Source organism: Serinus canaria, chromosome 27 (genome assembly GCF_022539315.1).
Source record: "Serinus canaria isolate serCan28SL12 chromosome 27, serCan2020, whole genome shotgun sequence".
Lineage (NCBI taxonomy): Eukaryota > Metazoa > Chordata > Aves > Passeriformes > Fringillidae > Serinus > Serinus canaria.
The window spans coordinates 4,015,850-4,039,743 of record NC_066340.1 but is presented as its reverse complement, the minus strand read 5'-3'; the positions used below and the strand labels follow the sequence as shown (position 1 = coordinate 4,039,743).

General features: G+C 51.5%; 1 long non-coding RNA gene across 1 annotated transcript; it reads right to left on the bottom strand.

Annotated features, from left to right (window-relative positions):
* Nucleotides 1-13,740: 13,740 nt before the first annotated feature.
* Nucleotides 13,741-23,724, bottom strand: LOC108963004 (uncharacterized). Its single transcript, XR_001991738.3, has 2 exons — nucleotides 23,606-23,724; nucleotides 13,741-14,051 (listed from the first exon to the last, which is right to left on the bottom strand). It is a non-coding gene; the product is annotated as an uncharacterized LOC108963004 (long non-coding RNA).
* Nucleotides 23,725-23,894: the final 170 nt, after the last annotated feature.

Here is a 23,894-nt window from a genome sequence, read left to right as displayed (position 1 = left end):
TCAAAGCAGGTCACTGTGGCAGGTGTGTGCTGGCCAAGTGCCAGCTCCAGGTGTGCCACAGAGCCATGGCATGGCCAAAAGGCCACTGAGGACAGCAAAGGGGACATGGCTGATATCAGAGCCTGCCTCAGCCAGGACACCCCATCCCCATTGCTGTGGTGCCCAAAGGAGGGGCCGTGGGGGGGTCCAGCATCCCCCCAACTTCTGATGGCTGAAATCCCCCCAGACCAGGTTCAGGTGCCAGTGGGGTGAGTGTGGCCCTGCAGCTGTGCCCAGAAGGGCTGGGCACACCATGGCAGCTCTGTGCCTGGGTGTGCCTGAGTGCAGGCAGGACAGCAGCCACTAGGGCCACCCTGCTGGCTCTGGGCACCTGACACCACAGCTCTGGGTCACACCCAGGCTTGCACAGACATCTCTGGCATGTAGCTTCTGCCTGGGATAGAAGGATGGAAATAAAACAGATAAACACAGAGATTTCTCTGAAAAAATGCTCTGGGGCCTGGAGCTCCTCTACTCTGGAGACAAGCTGGGAGAAATGGGGGATTGAGCCTGCCCAGAGCAGCTGTGGCTGCCCCAGCCCTGGAAGTGTCCAAGGCCAGGCTGGACAGGGCTTGGGGCAACCTGGGATGGTGGAAGGTGGGAAAGACCCCTGGATGGGCTTTCAGGTTCCTTCCCAAACCATTCTGGGATTTTATTGGGTTGTTCTCTGATGCTTTAACCGCTCATCTGCCAGGTCTCTCTTTAAAACATGAATTTTGCTTTTGGTAATTTTTATTCATTCTTCCTTTCTTCTTACTCAGCTTCCTCTGGCACTTTTTCTATTTCATGAGGCAGGGCCTCTTCCTCCTTTCCACAATTCCCCTGCTGGTAAATGGCTCCGTGGGCTGCCCCAGCAGTAACCATTTGTGAGGGGGTAACTGTGCCCTTTCCTCTTCTCTATTTTTCCAAAAAGGGAAGTAATAAAGAAAATTAGACAACACATCAAAAATTCCAGCCCAACAGACACACATTGCTGTTATGGTCTCGGGCCAAGGAGGAGGATGTCAAACTGTAAACAAACGAAATATTCACTTCCCAGGCTTTTTGTAATTAAAGTGGATATGGTGCTTTCTTTTATGGAGTTTTCCAGGAAGTTTTATGAAGACCAAAATGAGGCTTCCCAAGACTGCAATGTGACTGTTGTACAAACACATGAACATTTATAGTGGGAAAATATTAACATCCCCTCTAAGGTCAGTGTGTGCAGAGCCAGCCACCCTGTGAAAGAACCCAGATGAAGCAGAGTCCTCAAGGCCTTTGCTTCTCATAAGGGGAAATATTTCCCAAAGCTATTCCTGAGAATCCTCTTGAGGATGTTTGTGTTCCTGGGAGAGGAGGGTGGAGGAGCCTGAGGCAACATGAGGGGTTGTGGGGCTGCCCTGTCCCTCGGCAGCATCCAACAGCTCCATTTCCTCTCTGGGAAGGAATTGCCCCACAGCAAAGCTTCACTCTGAGCCACTTCTATTTACATCCAGATTTGTGATTCCCCAGGCTGAAGAGGGCTGGGAATCCAGCCAAAACCACCAGACACAGTTGAACAGAAGGGAAACATCTTGAGATGTTCACCAGGTCTGACTGCATTTGATTCTGCAGCTTCCTGGATAAAAACCAATCCCTGCTCTCCCAGAGAAGTGGCACTGAGCCATGGCCAGCCCAAAATAGGCTGCTCAGGAGAAAAGGGCTCCTCAGAAACTCCTTCCAGTGCCTAAGGGGGCTCCAAGAAAACTGGAGAGCTACTTTGGACAAGGGCTGGAGGAACAGGACTAGGGTTTCCCACTGCCAGAGGGCAAGGCCAGGTGGGATGTTGGGATAAGTTGTGCCCTGTGAGGTCCTGGCACAGGGTGCCCAGAGCAGCTGTGGCTGCCCCTGGATTCCTGGAAGTGTCCAAGGCCAGGTTGGACAGGGTTTGGAGCCACCTGGGACAGTGGAAGTTGTCCCTGCCCATGGCAGGGAGTGGCACTGGATCATCTTCAGGTCCCTTCCAGCCTGCACCATTTGGGGATTCTATGACAAGGGATGGAAGCCCAGGCTGACCACTGAATTCTCAGGCTCCTGTACTATGGCTTCACAGCACAGTATTGAGAAGTTGTTACCCTGTTACCCCAGTGCATAACACCCTTCAAAATTCCTTAAAGAAACAAAAAGGAAGTTTTCATAGTGTGAAGATCTTGAGAACACTCACCCAGCTCCATGGTCCCTCCTCACTGTCCTCAGTGTGGTTCTTTATGCTTTCCCACCTGCTGTGGGCCTGAGGCAGTCCAGCAGTGCTGCTCCTGCATCCAGGCAGCTGGAAAGTCACAGGGATGGGAGCAAAGCCCTTCTCCAAACATCCACTCTCAGAGAGCAGCATCCGGTTCCAGACTGAGGGCAGTTTTCACCTGCCTGAAGCCACGAGACTGTTGGGAACAGAAGCAAAGCTGGAGGGGTGCCTGGAGCAGTTGCTGCTCTCCCTGATCCAGAGCAGGGTGAGTGCAGCTTAAACCCCTCATGATGGATGTTTGTTTAATTCGTGCTCTTCCCTCCCAAAACTGCCGCTGACGGAGCCCCGGCACAGCGGCTCTGTCCTGGCCCAGGGCTGTGTTTACACTCAGCCAGTCCCCAAAGTCTGATAAAGCTCTCCCTGCAGCCTCACTCTGTGATTCCTTGTCCTCTCCAGGCAGACACAGAGCAGTTTATTCCCTTCTTTTCCATAGCAGCCTTTTATTTATTGGAGGAGGGTTGTCCCAGCAGGGCAGGAAGTGCAGCTGCAAAGGGGAGGCTGGAGGTCAGCTCATCCCCAGCTGTCCCTGCTCTGCTCCTCTGCTACAAACAACCCAATTCTTTCACTCTTCCCTCAGAGATCACATTTTCTAGATTTCCTTTAATCCTCACTGCTAGCAAAACAAGGGAGGATTTTCAGGATGTGTTGTAAGAAAGAAGGAGCAAGTTCCCATCCCAGTCCTTGGAGGTGGGATCTGCTGAGGAATTCCAAACTCACCTGGCATTGTGTGAGGGGTGCAAAAGCACAGGATGGGAAGCAAAGGCAGCAAAGCAGCTCTGGAAGGACCAACCACCTTTGTCCAAGCTTCAGAAACCAAGAGCATTGCATCATACAAATATCCAGCTCCATCAGAATTCCTCATCCCTACCAACATGACCTAAAGGATCCTGAACTTGGTGGTTTTCATGAAACAGGTGATTCATTGGGTCTTCCTTGCCCATCAGCTCTCTTGCTTCTGCAGATGACTCAAGCAATAACAGAGCACCTTCACCTGCAGCAGCCCCCCCCATTTCCTGCCCTCCCCTGGGCCAAGGGAGGGGGTACCAGACCACACCATGGCCCCTGGATGCTGCTTATCCTGACCATAAAAAAATTAGCTCCTAATTTACCTATCAGAAAAAAAAATCTTTGCAGTATAATTACAGTCCTCTTGTATTGATTCCACCCCCCCAAAAGCTATTCTATTCTATTCTATTCTATTCTATTCTATTCTATTCTATTCTATTCTATTCTATTCTATTCTATTCTATTCTATTCTATTCTATTCTATTCTATTCTATTCTATTCTATTCCATTCCATTCCATTCCATTCCATTCCATTCCATTCCATTCCAATTTTACTCTTCTCTATTTCTCTTCTATTTTATTCTCTTCTATTCCATTCCATCCCATCCCAGGTTAGGCCAGCTGCAGTGATGTGCCATTCCAAGTGGGAATGCTAATTTAAGGGGCAGGTTTCCAGCTATCTAAGATGCAGTGAAATGCTTGGGAAGATTCCTCACAGACACCTGGCCTCCCAATGCCAAAAGAATGTCAAAAATCTACATAGGCATTTTTCTTTATCTCAAAATCTTCAAAATCCCTGGATCTAACACAAACTGGCACCTCAGCTGTGTTGTATCAGACAACCATCCATTCACCATCCAATACCGTGTTATCCAAGCAAAAGGACTCCTGAGGGCCTGAATTTCCCAATCAGCCATTAAAAAATTGTGTTGCAAATGTTAAAAATCTTCTTCCCAACCACCTCAGTGCAGCAGCCAGGGCCTGAGGCTCTCCTGGCTATGTGAGAACAGTCCCAGACAGGAGCTGAACATGGCCAAGTGCACCAGAGACTGTGAGCAACAACCCTCAGTTCCTCTGTGCTCCAGTTCCTGGGAAAACTGTCAATGGCTGTGCAGAAGAGCTAAAAAAACCCACCAAAATCAAGGGTGGTGAGGCCCTGGCACAGAGTGCCCAGAGCAGCTGTGGCTATCCCTGAATCCCTGTGAGTGTCCAAGGCCAGGATGGACAGGGCTTTGACTGATCTGGTCTAGTGGAAGAGACCTTAGGGATCACCAGTTCCACCCCATGGCAGGGGTGGAACTGGTGATCCTTAAGGTCTCTTCCAGCTCAGACCATTTTGAGATTCTGTGGGCACAGCTCAGCAGACATTCTAAAGAAACAGAACAGCCAAGGAGAGGACCTGGATGTCCACTTGAGTGGTTTCCAACCTTGGCAGGAAAGAGTTTTGTCCTAGACCCTGGAGTACAGGACTTGTCTGACTTTACTTCTGGCTACCAGAATTCAAGAAAAGCAAATATTTGATGGGCCCAGGCAGAGAAGAGTTTTGTGGATTTAAAGTGAAGTGATTGAGGGCAGCTGTTTGAGAGGGAGCTGGGCTCAGCCTCCCCAGGTCTCTGTGTGCATGAGGCAGCCAGAGCTTGCTGAAATAAGGTAAAGCAAGGACAGTGTGGCACAGAAAAGACACAAGGGCAGGGACTCTGAGCTAGAGGAACCCAGGGGCCAGAGGAAAATAAGAGACGTTGAACTGCACGAAGTTGCAGCCAGCTCATTTCCTCGGGCCCCTCTGGATGGCAGCACAACCCTCTGCTCCATCCGCGGCTCACCCGGGTTGGTGTCGGTGGCAGAGGCTTGTCCCACCTCCAGATCATTAACGAAGAGAAATTCCCAGCAGGAAGCCCAGGGGGAAGAGCAGCAGGTAAATGTTTAAGGTGGAAGGAGTCAAGAAGCAGGTACTGACTTGCTGGGCTCCAAACAAAGCCAGACCCAAGTGTTTGGTGGGTGACTCCTACCAGGGCTCAGCCAGCTGCTCCTGCAGCCTCCCAGTGACTCCCAGGGGTGTTTGGGGTTACAGGGCTGGAATCTGCCTAGCTGAGATGGCAGGACAGACAGGATGGGCAGCTGACACTGCCGTGCCCTGCCACCAGTGACTTCTTTCTGGTGTGGTGTCCCCATCCCTGCTCACTGTCCTTGTCCTGCAGGCATGTTCTGATCAGCTCAAGGCTACCCAAACAGCTCAGGAAGTCATTAACTCTCAATACAAACACACAGGAAGTTTCTCCTCAGGTTATTTCCTCCTCCTGTCTCCTTTCTCGTGGTGCCACCAGGCAGCAATTACTGGAAAAGTCTCAGACACCCCCCACTGCTCCACAGCAGTCTGATCTCCCCTCCCTCCATTCTTCCATGCTCAGGGAGCCCAGGGAGCATCCTGCATGGCTGGTGGCCTTCATCCTCACTAAAAGAGTCAGGACAGGCTTGTGTAGCCTCTTCCTTGCCACCAGCTCTCTCTGACACCCCTGATGCCTGCAGGGATAGGAATCATGGATAGAGGGACCTTCTGAGGGGCTGAGCTGCTGGATGTGCCCTGGTCTGACCCAGGTCCTCGGCTTGGCCACCCCACCCTGCACCAGGCAGGGCTGGGTTCATGCTGTGCCCCCTGGCTAAGGATGGCACAGGATGGAGCTGCTCCATCAGGGAATGGGGCTGGGGTCCTGCTCTGGGATCTCCCCAGTGAAGGGGCCACAGCCCGGGGCAGGATGGGGCAGTGGGGATGGGGATGCCTGGGGCTGTCTTTGGATCAATGCCAGGAGACAGCCAGAGGCTGTACATGAGACCAGTGCCACCACTGTCACTTTGGGAACTGGATGTGAATGAAGAGAATGTTGGAGAGGGTGACACGAGGAGAGGAGAGGAGAGGAGAGGAGAGGAGAGGAGAGGAGAGGAGAGGAGAGGAGAGGAGAGGAGAGGAGAGGAGAGAGATGAGGAGGAGGAGAGGAGAGGAGACGGAGAGTGAGAGGAGAGGAGAGGAGAGGATGGAGAGGAGCGGAGAGGATGAGGCGAGGAGAGGAGAGGAGAGGAGAGGAGAGGAGAGGAGATGAGAGAGAGGAGAGGAGAGGAGAGGAGAGGAGAGGAGAGGAGAGGAGAGGAGAGGAGAGGAGAGGAGAGGAGAGGAGAGGAAGTTTGAAAGGTTTGAAAGATGCTTCCCAATGTCCAGTCTAACCCTCTCCCTGTGCCGCTTTGAGCCATTCCCAGACATCCAGTGCCTGGATCCCAAGGAGAAGAGCTCAGCACCTCTATCTCCACATCCTCTCCTCAGGAAGCTGCACAGAGCTGTGAGATCACCCCTCAGCCCCCTTCTCTCCATGTCTTCCAGCCCATTGCCAGCTTGGTTCTCCTCCTCTGGGCACATTCCAGGGTTTTCCCATCCTTCTCAAATGTTGGGACCCAGAGCTGCACACAGTTCCTATATATAGGATCAGAGGCTGTATAAATTTGACTTAGGATGGGAAAACCAGAACCTAGAAATGGGATGAGGGACCACAGCCAGCCTGGGAGCTCACGTCAGCAGCTTGGGAAACCTGGAGCAAAACTGGGATCCCACACCTGTGGTGCCACCCACGGCTCAGGAAAGACAGGAAGCCTGGCAGCTCCCATGGGGGAGCAGAAGTTTGATACGGGAGGGTTCTTCCATCTGGCAGGGAAAAGGAAGAACACACGCCAAAGCTGTTGGCCAACAGAGACGTGTGGAACTGGGAAACAGCACATTCTTTACAGGGGAGGTAATTAATTGTTGGAGCCACTCATTAAGGCACTGGCAGGCTCAGTACTGACAATCAGAACTTGGGTTTCAGGCCTGTGCTATGAGAGGTTTTTCTTCAGATCTGAGTCACTTCAGTGCTGTCCTGCAATGTTTTCTTCACAGGCAGACCTGCACTGAAACACTGGGTTGAAGTGTGTCTTAGGAACTGGGCAGTTGGAGCTGACCGTGATGGTCCTGCAGGTGTCACACCTGGGAGGGCAGTCACACCAGTCATGGCTTCTGGGCAAACAGGTCACACAGGTCTTTCCTCCATCTCTAAGTGAGGGAATCCTCTGGAGATCTTGCTTAGTCCCTGTGTGGTTGTAACTAAACCCTCACCCCATAACAGGCTGGGAGAGCTGGGGGTATCCAGCCTGGAGAAGAGAAGCATCCAAGGAGTACTTAGAGTCCTTTCCAATGCCTAAAGGGGCTCCAGCAGAGATGGAGAGGGACTGGGGACAAGGGATGGAGGAAAAGGACACAGGGACTTGTGTCAGAGGGAAGGTTAGGTGGGATATTGGGAAGGAATTGTTCCCTGTGAGGGTGGAGAGTCCCTGGTACAGGGTGCCTGGAGCAGCTGTTGCTGCCACTGGATCCCTGGCAGAGCCCAAGGCCAGGTTGGACAGGACTTGGAGCCACCTGGGTCAGTGGAAGGCATCCCTGCCATGGCAGGGGGTGGCACTGGATGGGCTTTAAGGCCCCTTCCTAACCAGACCGCTCTGGGATCCCATGACAGGTTAGGTTTTCTCTCACCTCCCTCTCCTGATCCCATGCAAGGTGAGCAGTTCCCAGTGCCACAGCAGGAGCTCTTGGCCACTTAGGCCTGCACTGACCCTTGATCACACATCAATTTCTATTGTGGTCTTTCACATTTCCTACACCTGGCACCAGCAGGCTTTGTCTTTACTCCTACTGTACTTGGAATTCACAGGTATGGGAAGAGCATCTCCCAGTTAACTCCTTTGCTCCTCCCCAGTAAGAAAGGTGGGAAAACCAAAATAGTGGTGTTGTTTCAGGGGTGCAAGTTGAAGCTGTGTTGGCCCTCCCTGGGCTGTTTGCAGTTAACAGCCTCTGTGTGAGTGTGAACACCCAAGTGGCACTCGCGAGGTGACCTGCGCTCCCCCCACACCGAGCGGGTGCCAAGAGGCTGCACCTCGCCAAGTGTTTACAGTAATCCTTGGCAGGGACCCAGGGCTCCAACAAAGACATCTGCTAATCTGCAGAGAGGAGCTTTCAGGAAAGAGAAGCTTGAGGGTTTCAGGGAAACTCTGCTCCCAGCCAGGCTCTGCGAGTCACAAACTTGTCTGTCCCGGCTGGAGAAGCCCACCTGAGTCTCCCGAGACTGGGATTTGTCTCAGACAGCAGCTCCCAGTAGGTTCCCTCTCTTGGATTAATTATTCTGCAGTGCTCGTGGCCTCTGTCCTCATTCCTGGAGCCTCCTGGCTGTGCTGGGATCAAAGGGGATCCTTGTGAGACATCCACGTGGGACATGAACCGGGCCAGGAGCTCAATGACCGAGCTGCTCCCCCTTCCCTCCTCAAATCACGAGGCTGAGGGAAAGTGGGACAAGGAATGAGGTGCTGACGAGAGCCTGGCAGCAGAACAAAGCCTGATCCTGCTGCCATTGAGCTCAGCCACACTGTCTGTCCCCATCAGAGCCAGGTGCCAGGTGCTGTATGGAGTTTGGGGCTCACCAAGGAGACATTTCCTCACATTCCCTCACCTCAATGTGCCAAACGAGGCAGGTGCAGCCCCTCTGCCCCAATTCAACCTCCCTCTTTGGAAATATCCATCCATATTTTTACAACTCTGAGAGAAAGAAACCCATTTGCCAGGAAATGAGCTCAAAATCCAGGCAGATCTGAAGTTTTAAGGTGCTCAAAATTCAGACAGATTTGAAGCTTGAAGGGCTTTTCTTCTCTGAAGGGTGCAGTCTGCTTCCTGCGTGGTGCCTTGGCAGTCCCACCTCCTGGGCAGAGTTCTGCTTGGACCCCATGTCCTTGGAGAGAGGATAAAGCCTTTGCTGCTGAATCCCAGCTGGCTGCTGCTCAGCTCCTCTCCCCCTGGAGGAGGGAGGCTCTCAGTGCTGGGCTGGGAAATCACATGCTCGATGGCTCCAACATGAGGTCATTGTTTTTGGAGGAGACCTGGCTGCTGGTTGGGTTTGCTGGTTTGTCAGGCACACACGGAAGTGGGGCAGGGACATGAGTGACCAGGACCAGCCCAGCCTCCCCCAGGCACTGTTGGGTGCAAATATCCAAATTCTCATTTGCAGCATCAATAATTCCTGCAGAAATGGCTGAGAGGGGCTGGTGGGTGCAGTGCCACTGGGGGATCCTCCCCACGGGTCAGAGGGACCTTTGAGCCCCCCTGTGCACTTGTCCCCAAACCATGAGCTACCATGGGGGCAGCAGCAGTCCAGGGGCAGCAGCCACAGGGAGTGGCTTCAGCTCCAGAACCTTCTGCTGGGGAGTCCTTGCTCCGATGCCAGCCAGTGCCAAAGTGCTTTGCCAGATGATCTTTGACCTACCCCATTAAAGGGTCTGATTAAAGCTGCCTCATTAATGAGCAATTCAGCGTCAAAGAACATGAACTGGGGCACAGCCCCCCATGCTCTGCCCACAGCTCCCAGGGTATTGGATGGATTTGTCCTCACCTGCTTGCAATGTAACACAGGGAAGCATGTCCAGGACAGCCCCCTGCCATCCTTCACCTCTCTCTGCTCAGAGCCATTACAGTGCCCAGAAATTCAATATCCAGCCACCAAATGAACCTGCAGCAGCTGTATTAGCCCTGCCAGCTCCAGCGGACCTGTGGTTGAGAGCTGGTGTGGACACAATCTCAGAAGCTCGGCAGATTTTTCAGCACCATCCTGCCCAAATCTTCCTTAAGGATCACAGAATCCTAGAAATATTTCAGTTGGAAAAGCCCTCTAAGATTGAGTCCAACTGTTCCCCAGCACTGCCAAGCTCACCACTAACCCATGCCCCCATATGCCACATTCTCACACCTTTTAAGTCACTCCAGGCATGGTGACTCTGCCCCTGCCCTGGGCAGGCTGTACCAAGGCTGGACAACTTTTCCATAATTGAATTTTCCCCAACATCCAACCTGACCCTTCCCTGGCACAACTTGAGGCTGTCTCTTTTTGTCCTGTCCCTTTTTCCCTGGGAGCAGACCCCGACCCCCCCTGGCAGTCTCATCCTGTCAGGAGTTGTGCAGAGCCAGAAGGGCCCCCTTGGGCCTTCTTTTCTCCAGGCTGAGGCCCTCCAGCTCCTTCAGCTACTCCTGGGGCTCCAGACCCTTCCCAGCTCTGTTCCTTTCTCTGGAATTCTTTCCCTAGAAAGTGAACCCTCTACAGTCTTTGAGGAAGACTCAAGGTATCCCTTGGACAAGTCCTTGTGCCACGTGCAGGTTGGAATGGTCACAGCACAGGTGATTCAAGGGTTGGGCTCCCAGAGCAGCTCATGAATTGAGCCCCTCCCGGTGGGTGATGCTGCAGGAAGGTGGGAAGGGGATCCATCCCAATGGCTGCAGCTGTTTGTGGGTATTTGCCAGACCCTTCACTCTTAACTGGACAAATACAGAGATGCTGTTCCCAGTGCCCAGGAGCTGAGGGCACAGTCTTAAAAATGGGATCACTGGCAAAAGAGATCTTTGAATTTTTGAAAATCACCTGTGCAGCTTTGGTGTTGCAGCTTGCTGCAAGGCGACTTGGTTCTGGGGTCCGGCACGGTAACTCAAATACAGAGTCACTCGGTCTACATGCTGCAGACACCAATATGGTGGATAGCAAATGGCGTTTATTCAAAGGTTTCAGGGGTATTTATGGCTTGGGCAATTTGTGTCACTTCCTTTGACTTTGTCCTGGGTGCGGCCAGGTAGCCAAGGTTAGACTGAAGGTGAGGAGGGGTCTTCCTGTCTACGCGTAACAGCCCGAGATCTTCCGGCTGCAATCTCTAACTCTCCCACACTTTGGTGAGACAGGCAGTGAAATTTTACACCCTGCTGAAGGAACATGGAACAATGCATGTGGCTCTAGGTGACACAGCCCTATCCAGGCTTCTTATCCAGCTGTCTATGAATGCCTCTAGAAGGGGGGAAGAATGAGTGTCCTGCAAGCAGGAGGGGATGAAAGAGTCTCCTCTCTGTTTTTCTTAAGAAAGACATTGATTTCTTATCTTTTTAAAAGTGATTTTTTATAGTGTATATTTACATTAAAAAAGAAGAACCTTTTCCTTAACCTCACCAGGGTAGGAGCTGCTTGTATCTAGTACTAGAGTGTCTGCCCTTATCTATGACAATTCTTTGATCTGTTAAGACATGTCTGAGCCCGGTGCACAGAGAAGAGAATCAGGTCCCCGTCTAAACTTGGCAAAGCAGCAGCTTTTCCCCGTGATGTTGCAAGAGCATCTTGGGATCCCGTTGATGAATGAGCTCTTTTTGTGTCTGGTGTTACATGAGCCAAACCGGAGAGTTCGTCTCGCAGTCAAACCAGCGACAGTGTAACACGATACGGGCAGGGAGGGGACACAACCCTGAGCTTATCCTGGGCTGCAATTCCCTGTTGCGGCAGGAGCCGTTTATTTTAATGCAGAAATTGCTGTGGGAGATGGTCAAGCTGAGACAGACACTTAATTTTGGTTCACTGATGGAGTTAAAGTGGATTCAATGAGTGTTTCCTGTATTTTGTGCCAGCCTGGTTTTGCCTCCTTCCTCCTCCTGGCTGTTGGCATTGGTGTTTCTGTTGTTAAAATCAATGTCCTCTAACATCAGAATCTCCACTTGAGAACACAATTGAGTCACTGCTTAAACTTTTCTCAGTTAAGCTCAGTCTAGAATCATAGGATCGTTTGGCTGGAAGAGACCCTAAAGATCACCTTGTTCCCACTCCCCACCATGGGCAGTGACACCTTCCACTCCTGCCTTGAGCAGGAATGGGGCAGCCACAGCTGTTTTGGGCACCCTGTGCCAGAGCCTCCCCACTAATTTCATCCCAACCCTGGCATGGGAAGCCATTCTCCCTTGTCCTGTCAATCCAGGCCCTTGTCCAAAGTCCCTCCAACTCTCCTGGAGGCTCTTTAAGCACTGGAAGGGGCTCTAAGGTCTCCCTAGAGCCTCCTCATTTCCAGGCTGAACACCCCCACCTTTGCGAGCCTGGCTCCACACCTGAAGACTTCAGATTTGTAACAGTCTGAGCTGACTCATTCCTGCATTTATTAAGATACCAACAACTCAGGCAATCTCCCAATGACAGATGGAAATATTTTTCTGACCAAGAACTCCCCAGGGAGGGGAGGAGTGTCTAACCAGAAGGACATGGGTTTAGGACAGCCCTGCAGGAATGGGCTGGTTTAGTCCTGGAGCCAATGCTGTGTCCTCTGCAGAGTGTGAATTTGCTTGCCCGGAGACCCAGCATATTCACCATGGGGGTCCTTGCTGTGTTTTTCCAGCTCATTACTGTTTTGTTGCTCTTGCTACTGAGTTCCTCGGGTGAGCAGCACAGCCTGTGAACACAAACACCTCAGCTTTGCAAAGCTGGGAACAGAGGGAAAGGTGTGACTTCACCTGAGTGTGCCGAGGGAAATCAACAACTGCACTCTGGGTAAAGCCCAGCTGGGCTGGAATTCTGCAGCTTTTACCCATTAGGAGCATGGGACTGGGTGACCTTTATGGTCCTTTCCAAGCCAAACCATTCTGTGATTCTTCACAGGCACACCCAGCCCTGAACTTCCCATGGAATCACCTCTCTGCTGCACACACTGCTCCCACCACCATCTCTCATCTGTACTACCAACGTCAATGGCAGAATGTCACATGTGAGCTCCAGAGACATCAAAACGTTTGACATCAAGAGACATCAGAGTTTGACATCAAAGAAGTTCCAAAGGCTGAGACATCACAGCCACCTGGCAGGTACTGCCTGTGCTGAAATGTGCCTGGGCTGTGCCATGGAATCATGAAAAGATTTGGATTGGAAGTGACCTTTGCAGGTCATGGCATGGGCTTTGCATGGACAGACTTTGGTAGTGAGGGTTTACAGGGGTGGCTTCTGTGAGAAGCTGCTGGAAGGTTTTCCCATGTCCAGCAGAGCCAGTGCCAGAGGGCTCCTCGTGGCCAAGGCTGAACACAGTAATGATGGTGGCAGCACCTCTGGGAAAAAGAGTTAAGAAGCAGGGAAAAATATCCCCCTGCAGAGCAGCAGCCAGAGAGGAGTGGGAACATGTGAGTGGAAGAGCTCAGCAGACCCCCAGGGCAGAGGAGGAGGAGGAGCAGGAGCTGCCCCAGGCTCCAGATCTGAGGTTCCTCTGCAGCCCATGGTGAAGGCTGTGATGAGGCAGCTGTGCCCCTGCAGCCCATCGAGGGCATGGGAGTGCAGAGATGCCCCTGTAGCCCCTGGAGGAGCCCAGGCTGGAGCAGGGGGATGCCCAGGAGAGGTCCTGTGTGAAGCCCATGCAGAAGCAGGGTCCTGGCAGGGACCAGTGGCCCTGTGGAGAGCAGAGCCCACTCTGGAGCAGCTTTTACACATTTTTTACAGTCTAGTTTAATTTCATTAGAAATTCCAGTGTCTGATTTATCTTAATAAACTTCCAAAGCCAAGGCTGAGCCAGCTGCTGTTGCTGGAGAACTGCTACTTTAGGGCAGTAAAAAACTGACTTTGTGCCATGCCCCTGCTCCATCATGGGCCCTGGCTGACCAAGCTTCTGCTGAATTGTTCTTACCAGGATTTACTGTCACAGCAGCAGAAGATGCCTCACAGGCCCTGCATTTCTCAGTCCAGATAATGCTGCCTGTGAGCTCTCAGGTTGTTTGGTAAAGGGACTTTTTTGGTGTTAGAAAAGCAAAGATAATCCAGGTGTTGTGTTTTGCAATCTAATATTAATTGTAGTTCTCCTGCCTTCAGCCCTGATGGATCTGTCTGTGGATATCTCCACAGTGACCCCACATCTTGCTGTTAAACCTGGTGAAGGAAATTGTCCTCCTTTTTAGGCTCCAGGAGAAGGAATGGCTTCTTGTAGGCTCCTGCAGATGGGATTACTTTGGACATGCTGCCTTTGTTCCATGCCCAGCTCTGGGCCTCTGGATGTATTTCTCTCCATCTCTCTTCACACAACAGCAGAAATGAGGACCACACCAAGCTGGGCTCCCTCCACCAAGATCATCCTTCTCCTGGGAAGTTAAAAATTAATCACAAAGAGGGAATTAAAGCTCTGAGGTTTGTGAGGGATTTCTGTGGGCAGGGGGGTCACTGGGAAATAAAGGGAGGGAGGGACAGGTGGATGGATGGATGGATGGATGGATGGATGGATGGATGGATGGATGGATGGATGGATGGATGGATGGATGGATGGATGGATGGATGGACAAACAACTTTAACAGCACATCGACAAGAGTTATGGGAGAGAGCACCAAGGGAGCTGTGTGGGAGGCTGGGAGTCGTCAGGAGAGGGATAGGATACCCAGAGTCAACCCTGAGTAAATCTCTGGAGCTGGAATATCTCTAGCAGGATTGTAGTTGGGAGGAAGGGAAAAGCCTTCGCTTTTGTTTTTCTGTTTCTCATTAGCCCTTCCCATCACAGATGAGAAACAGGAGAAAATTTGTGAGTATTTCCATTATCTCATATTTCCGATCAGAGAAAATTAGTGACTGGCATTAGCATTGTAAACAGTACTAGTGAAGTCCTAGGTGGTGGCAGAGGTGTTCAGGCAGGGTGACAGCCTGGAGTGGGGCAGGAACCTGGGAACGGGATGTAGCAGCCAGGTAAAGAAATCTGCTCGGACGACACCGAGCATGGCAGCTCCACGTCCCTTCTGCAGCTCCAGGAGCGGCTCAGAGGAGGTGGGGACATGGGAACACGGAGTTGTGCCGAGCTCCTCGCAAGGCAGGAGATGAGCACCGGGCAGAACCGGCGGAGAAGCACCTCACGTAGGCAGCAGCTGCTGGGGTTCAGCTGAGACCGTCTGAACGCTTGTAAGAGCAAAGAGCTGCTCGGGGTTTCAGACGGTTCAGGCGGAGGCCAGAAGCTGGGATGAAAAGGGACATTCCACAAGGGAAAACTGCGCAACAGCTGAGCCCCCGCAGGGCTCCCTGCGCCGGCGCTCTCGGGATTTGCTCCTGTTCCACTCGCTGGGTCCGTGCCCGGCGCAGGGAGCTTGTCCTGCTGCCCGCCCTGGGTGAGGGCTCGGAGCATCCCAGCCGGGCAGGAGGTTGAGCAGGGATTCCAGGAAGTTGGGGCAGGTTTTGCCGACACGGTGAGAGGCTGTGCACAGGCAGGGGATCCCGCACACCTGGCAGACACGGAACTCAGGATGTTTCGCAACAAGACCCCACATTCTGGCACTCCACAGCGACTGCAGAGCTGAAATGCCTGGAGCTGTGCGGGCTCCATCCCACGCTGTTTGTCCATCTGAGATTTGTTCCAAAGCCCACATCTGCAGTGCTGGGAGCAGAGGGGTTCCCAACGCCTTGTCCCGGAGCCAGCCCTGCTGCTTTACCACAGTGTGAGCAGGGGATGAGGGCTGAGCTCAGCCTGACCAGGAAGGGACCAGCAGTGAGAGGGAGATGGGCTCTGGTCACGGTGCCAAAAGCCTCAGCCCAGGGCAGCCCCTGCAGACACAGCCAGGTCTGACACCCAGGTCACCCCACACTGCCTCCCTCAGCCCATGCACTGGGGCTTTGCTCCAGGTAACACCAGCCCTGCACACCTATCTCTGGGATCCTGTAAACCACAGAATCCCACAATGGTTTGGGTGGGAAGGAACATAAAACACCACCCAGTGCCACCCCCTGCCATGGCAGGAACACCTTCCACTATCCCAGGTGGCTCCAAGCCTTGTCCAGCCTGGCCTTGGGCACTGCCAGGGATCCAGGGGCAGCCTCAGCTGCTCTGGGCACCCAGTGCCAGGGCCTCAGCACCCTCCCAGGGAACAATTCCTTCCCAATATCCCATCTATCCTCTGACAGTAGGAGCCATTCCCTGTGTCCTGTCCCTCCATGCCTTGTCCCCAGTCCCTCCCCAGCTCTCCTGGAGCCCCTTTAGGCACTGGAAGAGGCTCCGAGGTCTCCTCTGAGCCTTTTCCTCTTCAGGCTCTCAGCCTGTCCTAATAGGAGAGGTGTTCCAGCCCTGGGCTTCATTGTCCAGCAAGATCAGTCCCAGTATGACGACAAAATGTTGTCTAAGATGCAGGAGCACAGATGTGATGTTGTTCACCTTCCTGCCCTCCCTCTGGACTGAGGAAAGAGAGAAATGGACATGAAAATGGTCATTTATTAATATATTGTGTCATTATTGGTCATATGTATTTATAGAAATGGTCATATTTGGACATATATATGGTCATATTATTTTCATATAAACAACCATTTATTCATATATTTTAGTTCTCTGGAAGGTTGGATGGGGGGGCTTGGAGCAACCTGGGATAGTGGGAGGTGTCCCTGCCCATGGCAGGGGGGTGGAATGAGATGGTTTTTAAGGTCCCTTCCAACACAAACCATTCCATGGTTTTATGATTTACAGACTACTGCAATTTGGGGAAGAGGAGACTCTGAAACCCAAGTAAGCCACTCAATTTGTGTCCTCATCCCACGGCCTTTAAAAATTGCTAACTGGATTAATTCTTGCACTCAAACCTGCCTGTGCCCAGCGTGCCCAGTGAGTGCTGTGCTTCACTGTGGAAGGAACAAAGCAGATGTAGGGAATAACCCCAGTGCTGTCAAACACGAGAGCCCCGCAAAGCTGGGAGGCTGCAGCCAGGTAAGGCTCAGCCTCTTCTCCCAGGAAACAAGTGATGGGACAGGAGGAATGGCTCAGGTTGTGCCAGGGGAGGTTTAGGTTGGATATTAGGGAAAAGCTGTTCCCAGAAAGGGTTGTCTAGCCTTGGCACAGCCTGCCCAGGACAGTGGTGAAGCCACCATCCCTGGAGTGTTTGAAAAGTGTCTGGCTGTGGCACTTCATGCCATGGTTTAGTGGGACCATGGTAGTGCTGCGGGGTTGGACTTGATGATCCTAAAGGTCTTTTCTGACATGAATGATTCTGTGATTTTGTGAAGTGCTGCTGTAACCCCACAGTGGAAGCTCAGCCACCATTTTGCTCAGCTGAAACAGAAAGCCAAATTCCTTTTTCCAGGTGTCTTGCTTGCAACAAGCCGTGGGTTATTTTGAAATGACCTGCACACCTCAGCTTGGAATCCCAGCAAGCCAGGGTGGCTTTTGTACCCTGCCTGGCACTTCTCAGCTTGGCTGTGTGTGACATTAACAGCAAACTTTTTATCTGCTCATAGTGAAACCACAGTGGGATGTGACCAGAGCAGCTATCTAGGGACAAAGTACTCTTTGTACACAGAGCAAAACCTGCCAGGAATGCCAGCGCTGGCCCCTCCTGCTGCTGAAATACTCCATGGAGGATGAAAACTCCATAAATACTGTGCACAGGCACCTCCATTGACTTCCCATTCCTCATCTATCTCTACACATCAGCAAAGACAAAGTCCCTTGAGATGCTGGTCACAAAACCCAGCACACTTTTCCCTCTCTCTATGTAAATAGATCAAAGTGCTAATGAGTAAATGTTGTACTTGGGACATGTTTTTGACAAATGGGTACAAAAAGTTGAATTAGAACCAGCTCCCTGAGAGGAAAGTATTGCTCATTTTGGATCAAGAGTCATCAGTTTAAAAAAAGAGTATTCAATCAAATAGAAATATCAACTTCTCAACTTCTCACAATTCATGAACCAGATCTCTACAAACTATATATTAACAACTCCTTTTCAAAAAGCAGTATTTTATTTTTCATTTACTGCTTAATTATCAGAACTGGGGCTTAAAAAGAAAACCACCACAAGCCGTCTGTAATATTCTGACAAAGATTTGGGGCTTATTCTCTAATACACTCCTAAGTATCCGAGGAGAGTGACATCTGTTTCTGGTGAACCTGTGACCCCCAGAAAAGTGAATTTTAAGGAGTTTGGGAAGCTGTTAAGGAATCATCATAACCAGAGAAACCCTGTAATCTACAAGAAAAAGAACACTCAAACTTCCTTAAACTGAGCACCCACGACCCAAAATCAGCAGCTACTTTTAATAATCTCAGCTTTATCTTCCCAGCGCTCATTTCCTCTTTGATAAAGGCAGTGCCAGTGTCTCTGCAGCACAATCTGATCAAAACTCAGCTCCACGTAAGTCGGTCAGAGGAGCACTGAAATCCCCAGCTGAGCTCGCAGCAGAGAGGGAAAATCGATGTTTACTTGATCCTCCTGCCCATAAATGAGCAGCCCGAGGAGCTCTGGCCCCGCTCCCCGTGCCCGCTGCTGCTCCCCGCAGGACGCAGCAGGAGAGCCCTGCCTGCCGCGTGTTTCCTGGCGATAGCCCCGCACCGAGAGCCCGAAGCAGAACTTGCTCAGAAACACAAGCGGCTGCATCGTGTGTTGGCAAAGACAAGAGGAAGCTGTGTAGCAAGAGTATTCCCTGCAGGGCCAGTCTTTGATTAATTGGAACTGCTTGGCATTCAGAAGAGCTGATGAAAAACTTTGAGAAGCCATTGAGGCATTTTCACTGGCACAAGCACTTGGGAGGGATCACATCTATGTCATGGAACTGAGATTAGAATCGGAATCAAACCCATTCTACAAAGGCCTGAATTTGTTTGTTTTCCTATGTCCCACCCCAGGGAGATGGAACCAGCCCATTTCCAATGCTAGGGTTCATTTCTCTTATAGAGCCATGAATATCCCAAGACATTCTCTCACAGAATCATGGAATATCCCAAGCTGGAAGGGATCCCCAAGGATCATCCAGACCAGCCCCTGGCCCTGCAAAGACACTCCAGCAATTCCACCCTGGGCATCCCTGGGAATGTTGTCCAAACACTCCTGGAGCTATGGCAGCTTTGGGGCTGTGCCCATTTTCTGGGGAGCCTGGGCAGTGCCCAGCACCCTCTGGGGGGAAGAGGTTTCTCCTGATCTCCAACCTAAACCTCCTGGACACAGCTTCACATTAATCCTCTCTGCAAAGTCTTTTAAGCAGCAGACAAACACTCACATGCCAACAACACATGCTTTTAAAACCCTGGGCTCCAGTACCCACAGAGGAGCAGCAGCAGCACTGGGCTGCTCTGATAATCGAGCTCTTGACTTGCCCTGACACACACCTTGCTTGAGGTGAGGTTATGCAAGGGGATGAGATAAGATGACCCACTCATTTTAAAATCCACCCAACTAGGTGACTTCAGCTCTTTCTCAATAGGAAAGATACAAACATTACAAACCTACATCCATTGAGACATATGTAGAGAGAGAGAGAGAGAGGATATTTATATATTTCCATAGTATATTTATGAAACATCAGCATCCCATCACTTCAGTCAGTGCACCCGACAGAGATAGAGCCTAATGGCTGAATTTCTAGTATGTCTTTATTCTTTCTATCTATCTATCTATCTATCTATCTATCTATCTATCTATCTATCTATCTATCTATCTATCTATCTATCTATCTATCTATCTATCTATCTATCTATCTATCTATCTTATATATATGACCTTTAAGGTCCCTTCCAAGCCAAACCATTCTCTAATTTATGGTAAGGAAGAAATTGTTCCCAGTGGGAAAGGCCTGATACAAGGTGCCCAGAGCAGCTGCGGCTGCCCCCGGATCCCTGAAAGGGAGGCAAGGTTGGACAGGGCCTGGAGCACCCTGGGACAGTGGAAGGTGTCCCTGCCCATGGCAGGGGGTGGGACTGGAGTGGCTTTCCATCTCATTTTGGGTTTCCATCCCAGACCATTCCATGTCTCTACCACACCTATACACAACATGTAAAGAGCAAGAGAAAAGCAGTTACCATTTGTTTTATATGGAAATGAAACCAAGGAACTGAGAAATTTGTCAAGGATCATAAATCAGTTGCAGAATAGGAAATTAAAGCAAACTAACTTGAGTACTTCTTTGGTTTGGACAGGAAAGTGCTCCAAGATCAGCTGATAAGAGTGGAATAAAGCACTAATATTCCTAAAGCAACATCTTCACTCAGTGCTGTCCAAACAGCTGGAAGAAGTGAGTTTTTCCAGTCTAACGGCAGGAACTCTGTGTGCAATTCCCCTCCTGTTTCCTTTCCAGCAGCCCACAGCAGCTCACAGGCTGCAACACGAGTCTGTCCCACAAGCTCCGTACCTTGTGTTCACTCAAGGGTTAAGGAGTTTGCAAGTTACAAAGCCTGCTGTGTCTTGTGTGGGAGTAAATGTCATATCCCACTGCACAGGGTATTTATAGCACAGCACTATTTGGGAAGTGAAACTTTTGAATGGTGAAGTTTTCAAGCAGTTGCTTCAGGATGAATTTCTGAAGAAAGGAACAGCCAAGAGCCCGTTTGTCACTCTGGCTCAAGGTGGCTCCAAAAGTCACAGTGAGAGCAGTGGGGTCTGAGTGGGACCACCTCAGGTCTGAGAGCTCCAGGATCCACTCATGGGGGGGGGGGGGTTGTGCAGCTTTAACCCATGGCACACCAATCCCATGTCCCCACTGGAGGACAGAGCACTGCTCTACCATCATCCCCACAGTACCTGCTGGAGGAGGTCTTCTCATGGATAAGGCACCCAATGTCCCCTGTGAGGGTCACCCTCCACACAGGTTCTCCAGGGTAGCTGCCATGGCCAGACACAAAACTCCAACACAACCTGAAGGAGGGGACACCTTGACCCAAGAACAGACTCACAGAATGCCAGCACATAAGGCATGGTGGCCCCCACCCCTCCTGTGCCCCAAGCTCAGCAGCACCCATGAGGGCTGGACCTCAGCTTCCAGGAGAGGGATTAGGACAAGACAGTATGGGCTGGAGTGACAGGGGGGCAAAGTGGTCAGAATTCTCCTTTGCTAAAATGATGACATGTCACTGGGATTGGTGGGATGATGCTGGCGATGAGCCAAGGTGGAACGAGCTGTCTCCTTCTCTGGATCCAGACTGGAGCTGCCAAAGCCCTGCCTAGCTCAAGTCCTTGTATTGTAACTTGCTGCTCTTGGCTCACACACACCAAAGGTGGAGTAACAGATCAGGAACTCCCAGTAAGAGCTTTTCCTGCCCAGTGGTCCCAGAGAGGATCACCATCATCAATCCAGACAGGAACAAAAGGTTTCTGTGAGGCTGTGGGTGCTCTCTGAACTGTAACTGTAATCACAGAAGTAGGTCTTGACACTACTGGGGCACCCAAAAGGAGGACACTGCATATTTTGCAGCAATTATTAATGCAGCTATTTGTGCTAACTCTTCAAACCAAGTACAGATATGCCCAGTGCTATTTCCATAAACAGGAGCACAGCTGTATTTGCATTCTCTCCATGTGCGCTGGCGCTCAGAGCTACTTGCGGGTTTGATTGCGGCAACAGAAACCCGAGCCGGCCGTAGGAGCCCCAGAAGCAGGACGGAGGGGCAGAGCAGAGCGGGGCCAGCGCCGCGGCAGCTCCGGTGGGTGGGACAGGCGGGGCTCGCACCCTGCCCCAAGCACTGCTGGGGCTGCAGAGCTGTCGGGAGCTCGGGGTGATCAGGACGTGCTCCTGCTGCTCCCACCTGAAGGGCTCTTCCCATCCCTGAGCTGTACCTGTGCCACGACCGTGGCTCGCTGACTGCAGCGTCATTGTTACACCAATCACGCTCCATTCGTGCCTTCCAGACATTCTTTACAGCTCCAAGAGTGACAAACCTCTCTGCCAGTAACACTGAGACCACTGATTCATTTCACACAATTTAACCACAAGAGAAAAGCAGAGTGCTCTGGATTTCAATGTTGAACCTGGGCTTACGACAAGCTCCACGTGTGCTTTTCTCAATCTTGTCCCCCTCCTTTCCTCCCTCAACCCCAACAACTACAGAACGTAACTCCAATGGAAAGTGTGGCTTGTTCAAATTGTCAAAAGCTTTGTTTGCTCTTCTTTCCACTGTGATAAAAATATCAAGGTCATAAATACCCCTTAATGCAACACTACAATCACCTCAACTACTCTGGCAAAAATAACCTCAGACTTTTAAAGGAAAATTCTGTCAAATGTTGTGACCAGCTATTATCACAACTCCTGCCTCTCTTCAAAGTTTCTTTCAGCTTGAATTAGGAAGAAATGCTCCCTTGGGAAGAAGGTGAGGCCCTGGCACAGGGTGCCCAGAGCAGCTCTGTCTGCCCCTGGGTCTTTGGAAGCGTCCAAGGCCAGGTTGGACATTGGGGCTTGGAGCAGCCTGGGACAGTGGAAGGTGTCCCTGCCACGGCAGGGGAACTTTCAGGTCCCTTCCCACACAAATTGTTCTTTACTCAGGGATGTTACAGGTTCTGTGGGTCCCAGGCTCTGTGACTCTAACACATTCTGCCCAAATACGAGAGCACATAGAACATGAACCCAAAACTCAACTCTCTCCATACACCCAAAACAACCCAGAGCTGCTCCAGGAAGGACTGAAAACCACCTTCATCTACCAGCTCTCTCCTTGGAGGGCTGAGCTGATGAGAGCAACCCCACTTCCCATATTTTCCATGCACACTTTAACCAATTCCACAAGTTCTGGAGTAACCTGCAGAAAATCCTGTTGACTACAACACATAAGGTATGACAGTGACCTACTGTGGTGTGACAGGTTCTTTTTAACTCAGGGCTCATACCCAGAGTTAAATGGGCAGCTGGGGACTGTTTCTGCAACACAGAGCATACAATCATTCAGGCTGGAAACGACCTCTAAGATCATTGAGTGCAACCAACACTCAATCATCAACCAACACAGTAGAATCCTCCTATGAAAGAGCTGTTAGAAGTTACAATTTCTATCCAAACTTTGCAAGGAGTTTGAGCAAGAGGCCCCTGTGCAGAGGCAGTGTATGCTGAAGGTGAGGGATGTGGGATTTTGCTCCTGCCCATTCCAAGGCTGCTCCAAGAACTATCCCTGTGGTTCTCACATACAGACTCTTCCAGAGCTGTGAATCATTCCCTGCTCCTGTGTCACACGAGTCCAAATCCAGAAGGAATAAGCACGGGATGAAATTCTTCCATGTGAGGGTGGGCAGGTCCTGGCACAGGGTGCCCAGAGCAGCTGTGGCTGCCCCTGGATGCCTGGCAGTGTCCAAGGCCAGGCTGGAAGGGGCTTGGAGCAGCCTGGGACAGTGGAGGGTGTCCCTGCCACGGTAGAGGTGGCACTGGATGAGCTTTAGGGTCCCTTCCAGTCAAATCTAATCCATGTTTCTATGGTTCTCTAAATTCAACAGAATCCTTTCTTGAAAGCTCTGAAACTACCTCTGAAATGATCTATTTCCCATGGCTTCACCATCTCACTGAGTCAAGGACCAAGTCATCCACACCCACCCCTTCCTTTAGTGTCAAAGCAAAACATAACCGTACTTGGGCAAAATATAAGCCGAATAATAAAGTGTAATTTACTGGGGAGATCAGAGTTAAGTTATCATAAACTTATAGCACTCGAAAATCTCCCCGCAGCAGGACTGATACCTCCCACTCCCCACCGCCGGGAGGAGCGCCGGCATGGGGGACACACTCCTGCGGCCCTTGCCTTGTCATTTCACCAGGAAAGGGCGACAAGGTCTTAGACAAGGAAAAAAAAATCAGTAGAATGTCTCAGCTTCCGGAGGCAAGAGCAAGTAATGGGCGACTCTCTGGAGCAGCTGCTGACAGGGAAAACGCGCTACTACGGCACCGAGCTACCTCCGAGGGGGCTCCGAGGTGGTCCCAACACACCTGTCGCCCCTGCCGGAAGGAACCAAGGGACACGGAGGGGCCCGGGACTGGCGAGAGCCACAGCCAACATGGCGGACGACCGTGAGGGGACCGGCGGCCGCTCCCGACCCCGCCCCTTTGGCCGAACGCGCATGCGCAGCGCGACGGCGCCCGGAGAATCGTGGGGCGGGGCCTACTTGGCAGAAAAGCCCGCCCACTTCTGGGAAACCCAGCCGGCCGGGGCCCGGGGAGCTGGGGCAAGGACCGCGCGGTGATTGGGCGCGGTGGGAGAAGGGGTGGGGTCATACTG